Here is an 8,529-nt window from a genome sequence, read left to right on the forward strand (position 1 = left end):
GTTAGAGAGTCCATTAAATAAGTGGAGAAAATAAGTCACAAAAAGAGAGTTTTCAATTAAATTATTTAAGCAAACGAGCTTTCTTAAATCTCTAATGTAGATAAATAGAGTCATTTTGGTTGATATTTCAAATCGTCTTCAAAACACCACGTTTTAAAACCTTAGTCCGTTCCAACGACGGATTAAGCGAACATTGTAACCAAAATCGTTTTCTTTGTTAATAATGGAGATTTTGAATCGCTTTCTTAATGAATTTGTACAAAATAAAATTGACTTGTATGTTTAACCACGTTTTCTTATTAAAAGGCTTTTACTTTAACGTTTTCAATTACTCAAGTCGTTCCAACGGCGACTCGGGTAAGCTTCATCAAACGGGGTTTTAAAACGCACCTAAATCGTTCCAACGGCGATTAAGGTGCGAACCATGTAATAAACATCGTTTTGGGGAAATAAATTAATGTAGAATAGACACACAATATAACATTTAAATACGGTTGTAAATAAATCACTTCTTTCTTCCCCCTCTCTGTGTATGTATAAACATAAATGGGTGATTCTTTACTGATGTGGCTTTTTCAATATCATATGCTCAAAATGGTTTCCAAAAAGAGAAAGAAAAGGGTTTCAAATGAATTTTAAACTTAAAGAAGTATACGATCAGTCCGTTATCGCCTAACATGCTGAGTAGGAGGCCGGTGGTTCATAACCGGGCGATGTCGGGGTGCCTAGTAGCCTTTCTCCGGAAAGGAGCTAGCCTTCTCGGCTCGTACCTAAGTTTCTCGAACCCACACCGGTCTCCCGCAAGGGATCGGTGTTCATTTTCCCATTCGTGGGTGGCGACTCTTCCATATCTCCGAGCTCCGGTCCTGCCGAGCAGCTTGATTCCACGATTGGTTGCTTTCGGCGCCAATCACCGCTTACATCGCCATGAGGTTGTCCACCCCCCGGTCCGCCCGGGAGATTAGGCCGCGGCACCTCGTCTAACAAGTGGCGACTCTGCTGGGGAAGCGAGAAATTTGATTCCGGAAGGCATGCACTAAGCCCTTAACGGGGACGGATCGTTTTACTTCTTTTCGTATGCATTCACGAGCATTATTGCAAACCCTTTGGGTAATTTCCGCGAAACCTCTATCGAGAGTCCATTCGTCGCTCGAAAGAGGATAGCGTAAGTTCCCCCTTACAGTAAGGCGCCAGAGGGTCCCCATCCATTCGTTAGGGGCGAATCTGTGCGGTCCTGTGAGGTCCCGCGGTCAGCCGTGTCAGCATATAGTAGCCTTAGAAGTTTCCATAGGATTACCCGTTACTATTTTTGATGTGATAAATGAATCAGTTCGTGTTTTCAAACCGCCATGATACGTGTCTAATCCTAAATTATGTAAAGAAAATGAGACGATGCGTTAATATATACTCATGAATCGACATACTAATTACCCTAAAACATCGAAACGATTTGAACTAAAGACGACTTAGTCATCTCATATGAATGAACATGTGCGACCCGCCTTGTCCCTTTCGGTGTCCCGACGAAGGCACGTGTTCAGGAAATACGTTATGACGTAAGCACGTATTAGTATGAATCGGTTCGGTGTTAAGGATAATTACATTTCGATACAAAAGACTATATTAACGGTAGCCGTTATTCACATTCTTTAAATAAATTGGGATAAAACGAGATCACGACGAAACGAAAACGAAGAACATTTCTGTTTCGAACGACCTTGTTGTAACGTGAAAAGTTTCGCACAAGTAGCCCGTCCCTTCCGAATAAAAGACGAGCTTTTACGTTATGCCTTGTGTCATTCTTAAGAGAAATGGACATGTCCGCAAAAGGTGACTAAGAAAAAAGCGAAAAATGAACTAAACGACCAAAATCATTCCGAATCTACGATATATGTCAATCCCGAGAGTAGTTAAAGAAAATAAACCAATACCGTTAAATACGTGCCTCGAACGAGTGTATACCCCGTTTAAAATCTCGAAGCCGAATTAAGCCAAACTATATAATTGCGCCATATGGACGAGACTGCGGGTTTTGACTAACGACTCGATCATTTTGACCGTTACCAAAACTGCAAGAAATATGGCCCGATATACGTGTTTGCTTAAATCGTGCCTAAAGGAAGGAAAACGGTGATATCCTCGCTTCGAATAAACACGCGATTCAACGAAACGTTAATTTTCTATAACCACACTGAGATGATATATCCCGTGGATTGGGAGGAACAAAGAGTTGTAATTAGCCGAAAGATTATCGTGCGCTCAAAATAAGACTCGCCATCTTTTTATGTAGCAAAATGAGCAAACGGATCCTCGACGCTAAGAACAAACGCGTTACGCGATGAGTCCGTACCCTAAAATAAAATCCAAAAGTGATTCCATCACTAAATAAACACGTGGTTACGTCTCTCGATAGATCCAAAAGGTCCCGTTGTAATCCAAAAATCGAGACACGAACCCACGCGAACAAAAGGGAACGAGTCATTGACAATAACGAACGATTGGACTAGAAGAATAACTCGAATCACGTCTAAAAACTGAGATGCGCTCAAAAGGAGTCAAAACCCGAATTAATGCGTCTCACGAAAGGACGAAAGACGAGTTATTCCGAAAGGACAATCCAACTTGGTCGATTTCTTAGTCACTGAACGTTGATACGTCAAAACGAACTGTATTGTCTGATGAATGATTTATTTTTCCGCAATAATCGACGGCATCACGCGTCCCCTGGACCGCAATGTGAGCCAAAAAACCAAAATCCTAGGAAAGAGACCTGGACCAACGAGTGTGTGGAGGAATAAGGGTGGAAGAGAGATGTTGTGATACATGTAAATAGAACTAACGTTTGTTCTTCTTATCTTATAATCGTAAATAAATAAACGCACACACCACGAATCATGCATATGAAATCATGCATACATACTAATGGATACCATTCGCGAAGACGTCATCATTAAGCGGTTGTGGTTTCGCGAGAGTAATCGGCTTGTCAGACAGTTTGATCAGTTGCGAGTAGACAGTTCCGAATCAGTAGTTGTGGCTTCTGAATCGTCTTCATCCGAGTATACTCAGTCTTCCGCCAGTATGTCTGCGACCGACGAGAAAGTGGCTGAATTGGAGAATTCCATGAATAATATCAACGACCAGCTGGCCGCAATCTTGGCCCAGCTAGCTGAGCTAGCACTAAAGGACAACAAGAGTGGTAGTAAGCGTGCTGAGAATGAGGTGAACGATGGCCCTCGCTTTGGGAATGAGGAGGATTATCAGGATTATGTCCGAAAACAGTTAGAGAAGGAGAAAGCTAAGGAAGAGGAGTGGAGGCAACACATCACACAAGAAGTGCAGGACTTGCGCGGAGGAAGCTCCGGGAGTCAAGATTTCTATAACTTGAAGAATTGCTTGACAGCAACAGCTTTGCCTCTGAAATTCCGGCTCCCTGACATGAAAAAGTTTGATGGAACTGGAGATCCCACCGCTCACATGAATCAGTACGTTGCGGTAATGAAGCACACGATCCTGACCGAGGATCAAGTCTTGGGGCTGTTTAACACTTACCTGGAGGGGGCTGCCCTCACATGGTTCCATGCGCTGCCAATGGTGACAAAGAAGGATTGGAAGGAGTTAGCGAAGTCATTCATCGCTCAGTATAGTTTTAACACCATGTTGGAAGTCACTTTGAAAGAGTTAGAGAGCACTAAGCAGCAGACCGGGGAATCCCTTTCAGACTTCGTGAAGAGATGGAGGGCTAAGGCCGCGGTCATGAAACAGAAGCCGCTTGAGCAAGATCAGATCCGAATGGTGATTAGCAATACGTTGCCGTATATTAAGAATGAGTTGAGATATATGCCGTTCACAGATTTCAATCAGATGTATAGTTGTGCCTTGACTGTCGAAGGCGATGGGGAGCCGAAGAAAGCTTATACCAAGTGGACAAAGTCTGGATATAGTGCCGGAGGGCCTAGCGCGAGTACGGAATCTGTGACAGTGAAAGTGGTTGATCTTAATGCTATCGAAAAGAGGCGGTTCGCCAAGTTCGATCAGACCTATGCGAAAGTTTTTGAACGTCTGCAGAAGAAGGGGTTGTTGAAAGCCCTTACCCCGTATAACAAAGCTCAACCTACTCCGCAGATTCAGGCTAGAGGGTATTGTGAATTCCACAGCAGTTATGGACATACGATTGAGAATTGCGAGAGTCTGAAACACGAAATCCAAGATTTGATTGAGGAGAAGAAGATAGCTGATCCTTCATCAGCAAACCCTTCCGTTAGGCGCAATCCATTGCCTAATCATAGGGTGAGCGTGATCGGAGTTGGTTTGACGGAAACTGTAGTGATGGAATCTTTTGAGGAAGGTGTAGAGGAGTTGTTGGACTCCGTCGAAAGAAGCAATGTGGGAAATGGTTTGTATGTGTCCTTCTTGGTTGAGGAACAAGAGGAAGAACCAATGGAGGAGGGATCAGATGGTGGAGCACCATATGATGAGGATAGTGCCGAAGAGACCGGTGAAGGGGCGTCTCGGACTATCGTGCCAAATTTGGGTTTGTTCAGTGGAGGAAGGGATCCCGAAGTGCACTTGCGTGAGTATATGCACGACATATTTATTGAATCCTTCGGAGTAGATGAAATTGCTCAGTGGTTCCACCATTCGCTTATGGGCGAGCCTTTGGAATGGTTCCATTCCTTACCCGACTCTTGTAAGCACGATTGGGATCGGTTGTCAGATCTGTTTCTAGAAAAGTATCAAAGAGCTGAGGATAGAACTGCGGAGCGCTTTGCAAAGCAGATTGGACCCATCAAACGTCCATTGCCAAGGGTGAGCAAGTATAACGGCAATAAGGACCCTATGGAGCACCTTCACTTCTATTTGTCGGCTATGACAGCCTTGGGTTTCAAAGAGGAAGAGATCACTAGCTTGTTTTGTAATTCATTGATGGGTGAACCGCTGATGTGGTACATATCGCTGCCGATGTATGTTAAGACCGATTGGGCAGCTATGACGAAGAGATTTATCAAGGAACATACGGTATGGATGCTAGCAGAGCAAACTCTTGATTCCCCGTCTTACCAAACACCTGATGCGGTGTTAGCAATGCCTAGGTATGGTGGATACCGGGATCCTGTAGAGCATGCGAGGATATTCCGCGATCATATGTATAACGCTGGATTCCCACAGTGTGAGTTGCATGAACATTTTCCGGAAACCTTGATGGGAGAAGCCTTATTGTGGCATCAGGGTCTGTCAGAGGAAGAGATGTGCCATTGGATACCGCTCCGAAATGCCTTTGTGGCGAGATATGAAATGTACATTCCATGGACGGGATCCCTGGATGATCTGGACAGGATTAGGCAATTCCCCGAGGAACATTTTGTAGATTATGCTAGAAGGTGGAGGCACCGTTATGAGCAGTGTAATGAGACAATGAGCGATAAGGTGCAGCTCATGTGCATACAATGAGGTGCTATTCCGTTGGCCGCGAGAAGGATGAGTAGAGTGTCCCTCCGTGACTATGATGAGTTGATAGGTTGGGCCTTGTATGGATCGGCGGATCCCTTTTTCCTGAATCCGAGTGTTCCTCACGTCATGGATTTGATGGTCGTAGACATTTGGGCGAGTTCCTCGAACGAGGAGGATGCTAATCGAAGGGTTCCTATTAACATCTGGGACGAATCAGATGATGAGCCGGAAATTGCTGTAATGACGAGATCAGGTCGTGTGGCCGAAGGAAAGGCACCAATGGTAGAGACTGAGATTGGAGAAGGGTCGGCTCCTAAGCCCGACGACCAAGTTCTTGAACAGTTGAAGAAGACGCAAGCTAAGTCTACGGTCTGGGAAGTTTTATGCCATTCTAGGTACCATCGGGAAAATCTGATGAAAGAGTTGCAGAATTTGGTTATTTCCACCGATACCGAGCCGACAGCGCTAGTAGGGGCAATTATGGCTCGAAAGAGGACTGAGATCACATTTACCGACGAGGATCTCCCAGAAGAGGGGAAGGCTCACAACAAGCCATTGTATATCCGAGCGGAAATTAACGGGAAGAAGACTAGCTGTGTTATGGTCGATGACGGATCGGCCATTAATGTTTGTCCTTTGAAGCTCTTGTCCAAGTTAGGAGTGGAGAGAGGAGACTTGACAGCTTCTGAAACAGTGATCAGAGCATACGATGACAGCCGTAGGCATATTGAAGGAGTTTTCAAGGCCAAGTTGAAAGTAGGGCCGCATGAGGAAGAGACTGAGTTCACAGTGTTGGACATCCCGGTAACTTTTACTGTGTTGTTGGGACGCCCTTGGTTCCACAAGTTGGGAGGTGTGCCCTCCACGCTCCACCAAATGATTAAGTTCCCCTTCGGGGAGGAGATAGTTACAATTAGAGCTGAGAAACTAAGCTCGGTGGCAGCATTGGGAATTGAGCCTCAACTTTTCTCCGGATTCCAAGTCTCCGAGATTTACGAATCGAGCATGACCACCGATGTGGTGAAGATGATGAAAGGAGGTTTCATCCCGGGAATGGGATTAGGAGCACACCATCAAGGGTTGTCGGAGTTTCCGGATTTTAAAAGTCAGAAAACCTAGAGGGGTTTGGGATATGAGCAGGGGAGTCCATCCAACATGAATGCGGAAGGGAAAATAGGCTTGAGGAAGCATTTTGTAAGCGAGGGGCATGGAAAGCCATATTCGGGAACCTCCGAGTCGTGGACTAGCGCGGAAGGAAAGATTCTGCCAGGGTTTGAAATCTTCAATGATGTCGCCGACTAGGGCAAAGGAAAGACAAGCTGCTTTGTCGAGGAGATCATGATGCTGGATTCAAATACCGAGGAGCAGGTCATTACCATTGAAGCGGCTACAGGAGCTAAAATTGAGCCTAGTACCTCGAGAGTATATGAGAAGTCCGAAGATGTTGAGGATGAAAATTGTATTACTGCTTTGTTTGAGTCTGATGATGTAATCACCCACGCTATCAATGAAATGAATTCTGATTTTGCTTACTTGCTTGATGTTGATCATAATCATTCCATGCATTCTCATTCATATAACATGCCTACATTTGAAATCAATACAATAGAAATGTCAACTTTCAATCTTGGTACGGATGAAAATTCTAAACTTATACAAATTACTCAAGAATTAACTATTGAAGAGAGAAAAGAATTTGAGAGAATAATTAAAAAATACGAAATTGTATTCGCTTGGACATACGAAGACATGCCTGGAATCGATCAATCAATCGTAACTCACCGCATTCCAACATATCCCGAGGCGAGGCCCGTAAAGCAGAAGCTCCGACGTATGAGACCCGAATGGGCAGATAAGATCAGAGAGGAGGTGAAGAAGCAGTTAGAAGCAGGATTCATCGAAGTGATCGACTATCCCCCTTGGGTCGCAAATGTAGTGCCCATCGCGAAAAAGGATGGCAAAGTGAGGATGTGCGTGGATTACAGAGATCTTAACAAGGCATGCCCCAAGGATGAGTTCGCCTTGCCTCATATCGATGTATTGATCGACAGTGCAGCATCAAACGTCTTACACACAAATGTGGATGGTTTCATGGGCTACATGCAAGTTCAGATGGCCGAAAAGCACAAAGCGAAAACCTCATTCACAACAGAGTGGGGAACATACTGTTACAGAGTGATGCCATTTGGTTTGAAAAATGCCGGGGCAACCTACCAGTGAATGGCCACAGCCCTGTTCCATGACATGATACACAAGGAGGTAGAAGTCTACGTGGATGACATGATGGTCAAATCAGAGACAAGAGAAGGGCATTTTGCCGCACTCGAGAAGTTTTTGGCCTGAATTGCAGAATTCAAGCTAAGGTTAAACCTGAAGAAGTGTTTTTTTCGGCGTTTCGTCAGGGAAAATCTTAGGCTATGTAATCAGAAATAAGGGAATTGAGGTGGATCCCGATAAAGTGAAGGCTATAAAGGAAATGCCAGCGCCGAGAAATGAGAAGGAAGTGAGGGGGTTTCTGGGGCAAGTTCAGTATATCAGTCGGTTCATAGCAAGACTCACCGCAATCTGCGAGCCAATCTTTAAGTTGCTAAGGAAAGACCAACCCGTCGTTTGGAATGATAAGTGTCAACAAGCGTTGGAGAGCGTCAGGAACTATTTTTCTAATCCGCCAGTGCTGAGACCGCCTAAACTGGGAAAGCCGCTTCTCCTCTATGTAGCGATTGAAGAGCGATCTATTGGAGCAATGTTGGCCCAAGAGGGAGACACCGGTGTGGAGCACGCGGTGTATTATTTGATTAAGAAGTTCCTAGAGTATGAGCTCAAATACAACATGATCGAAAAGACATGTGTGGCAGTAGTGTGGTTGATGAAGAAACTGCGGCACTATTTCCAATCGTATAAAGTGATCATTATTCCTCGGATGGACCCCGTGAAGTATCTGTACCGAACTCCATCCTTAACGGGGAAGTTAGCCAGATGGTTGTTGCTTTTGTCCGAGTTTGACATTGAATATGTGACGAAGAAGGTTATCAAAGGAAGGGTCGTGGCAGAGTTTCTGGCTAATCAACCCCTGAATAC

Source organism: Euphorbia lathyris, chromosome 1 (genome assembly GCF_963576675.1).
Source record: "Euphorbia lathyris chromosome 1, ddEupLath1.1, whole genome shotgun sequence".
Lineage (NCBI taxonomy): Eukaryota > Viridiplantae > Streptophyta > Magnoliopsida > Malpighiales > Euphorbiaceae > Euphorbia > Euphorbia lathyris.